Raw genomic sequence first — 3,118 nt, 5'->3', positions numbered from 1 at the left:
AAACCGAGTTGCTGCACCTTATTCCATAAACCATCTCAAATGACGGTCGGTTAATACTGACATCATAATTTTTTTAGGAGAACTCGGCTGGTGGAAGGCAAGTATCCCAACTTCCCTAAAAATCCAACACACAAGCTCAGAGCATATCCTCGAGTGTCTGAATTTCCCACTCGCTCTAGCCATTAGTTTGAGGGTGGTATGTTGTACTAAAATGCAACTGATTTCCCAACTCCTCATGGAACCTCCTCCAAAACCTGGAGGTCAAACTAATGTCCTAGTCCGAAACCACCGAAACTAGAACCCCGTGCCGAACTACCACCTCCCAAACATATATGTCAGCTAACTTTTCTGTGGATACGCTCTCGGTAATCGGTATGAAAATCGTACTCTTGGTCAATCTATCAACAACGACCCAAATAGAATCAACACCCCGTTCCGTCCTTGGCAATTTTGTAATGAAATACATGGTAATCACTTCCCACTTCCACATGGGAATAGTTATTGTAACACTCTTTTTTCTAGCCCAGGTATTTATATTGAGTTGATAGTCTAGGTTAACCTTTATAACTCATTTTGAAGAAATGAAAAGGAATTATGTGAATATTATGTGAATTATTTGTTTTATGCTTAATTATTAGGGCTTAATTAATTCAGAATAAAAATAAGCGTCAAAATTAAAGTGTGAGATAATCCCGGTTGTAGTGGTCGAAACAAGGATTTCGGGGATATAAAGAATACCAAAATCTGAGTTATAACGTAGAAGTTACGACGTCTCGAAGTTTCGAGACAAAACCGGCACGGTGCTGAATGTTGTAAATAGTGAGTTTTTGATAAACTACTTTTTAGCCTTAGTAATCTAAACGAAAGTCGTAGTATTCGTTAAACCGAGAAATTCGATAAAAAGAACGTCCAAATCTGACTTCGTATGAAGAAGTTATGATTTTTCGAAGTTTCAGCGTAGCAGTAGACATCTAAAAACTCGAATTTTAGATTGAGCGATTTTTTGCCGACACAAACTAAATGAGAATTGAAGGTCTCGTCATTAGGAGCACAATGGTAAAAAGTCTGACGAAAACGGACGTCGGATAAAGAAGTTATGAATTTTTAACGGATTTCTTGTCCCGGTCTGTTAGAAATAATAATATAAAATTTAAAGTTAAAATTAGCTGACGAAGTCTAAACGGAAGTTGTAGATCGTAATTTTAGCTACGTGTGCATATAAAGAACATCAAAAACGGAGCTCGTATGCGAAAGTTATGGATTTTAGAAGTTTTGGCGCGAAAACCGAGAAATTTCGCATAGTCACACTTTGCCACGTCACCCTCGCTTAGAATGTGACACATGTCCTGCTGAGTCACCAAGCTGCTGAGTCATTAGACTGCTGAGTCACCGAGGCTGCTGATTTGACCGAGGAGGAGGCCCAATCCGAAGCAGCCAGCTCCCCAGTCGAAGCTTCGCCCTGCTGCTGCGTGTGTCCGAGCCTTGCATAGCCTAGCTCCGAGCCTCGCAGGTGCGCCAGTAAGCCGCGGTCCACTTAGAAGCCTCTAGTCAGCCCTCGCATGTGCGAGCCATGTGCGAGCCACCCCCTGCGAAGCCTCTTAGCTGTCGGATCAGGGGACTTCTCAGCCCTTAGATCAGAACTTCGGACACTATAAATAGAAGGGTACCTGCGAAGGCTCCCGGGTACTTTTGGAATTTAGCCATTTTTAGCCCCTCTCTTCATATTTTCTTCATCTTAGAATCCCCCAAAGCCCTGGTATCGATTGTAAATCCCGGAATACCCTACGAAGTGCCCGAGAAGTCTGGAAAATTTATCTTTTCGGTTTCGAAGCCCGACCTTTCGCAGAGCCCGGTTTCTCAATAAAACTCCCAGTTTTATTAGGAACGATCATTTTAGGAAACGAATTTCTGGCCGATTTTCACCAAAATAAGTGAGTGTGTAGTTACTTTCAATTTACACATAGATATGAAGTATTTACCTTGAAATACGTGTTATGTGTAAATATGCTAATTGTTTATTCGAGGTGACCGTTGAATTGATGTTTTATACAAGTTTTAAACTGTATATGCTTTTTATCTACAAAATATGTTGGGTAGAACATGGGTAGATGAAATAGTTGATGTGTGTTAAAATGGTGAGAGACTTCGATGTTGTTGTTGTTGTTGTTGTTGTTGTAGTCATCTAGCGAAGTATAGATGACAACCATGGACTTTCTAGGTAGTCCAGTGGAACACTAGCAGGTTCGCAACTTGTAGGTGTTGATGAATTAAATGTTCATTGGCGTACTTCATCCCCCTCATGGTTGCCTTAAGGATATGTATGGCTGAGGAAACCCCTTAGCAGTAGTGTCCATCCCGATGATATTCCTTAGGCTAGGTCCCTTATGATAGGTGTTTAGGGACGTAAAGTGAGGACAACGGGAATGGGTAATCAGGGTTATTGTTGATTGGTGAACTTAATAAGTATATTATTATTGTGGGTTGAAAACCCTATATGCTCACCAGGCTACCAAGCCTGACCCACTCAGTTTTATGATTACAGGTAGTGGACCCCGAGCATAGTTGGAGGACGATGAGAGATTTTTGGATTATAGGCCAGTTGTTGTAAATAACGGTTAAAAGGCTTATAATGTCTTGTTTATGCTTTTGATCTGTATCGGAACATGACATCCCGAGGTTTTGATATGAAATGAAACTATACATTTCTTAAAGAAGGTTTTGATAAACTTTTATCATATTTTGTTTGGGGACCAAGTCCGCAACATCTTTTAAAAAGATTTCTCTGATTTTATTTTAAAAAGCATAAATTAAATCGGTCTTTTCTGGCCGAGAAATTAGGGGATGTCACAGTTGGTATCAGCGCATTAGTTTAAGCGAACTAAGAAATTGTAGAATTTCTAGACTTGAACTTAGAATGCTAAGTGATGATTGTGAGATGAGTGTCTACTATATTTTAGACACAAGCACTAGTTTATTTTATGGAAGATGCCTAAAATGCCCTTATGTGCTAAATGCTATGTGTTTGCCATGTGTGCCATTGTTTGTACGAATCTATGGTCTGTTGCCGACCGGATCTGGAAACTTTATCTGTGTAGGATTCTAAGCGTATGATTACGAG

The sequence above is a fragment of the Lactuca saligna genome, chromosome 7 (assembly GCF_052625555.1).
Source record: "Lactuca saligna cultivar CGN05327 chromosome 7, ASM5262555v1, whole genome shotgun sequence".
NCBI lineage: Eukaryota > Viridiplantae > Streptophyta > Magnoliopsida > Asterales > Asteraceae > Lactuca > Lactuca saligna.
The sequence above is the reverse complement of the archived record's forward strand: the minus strand, read 5'-3'. Positions refer to the sequence as shown.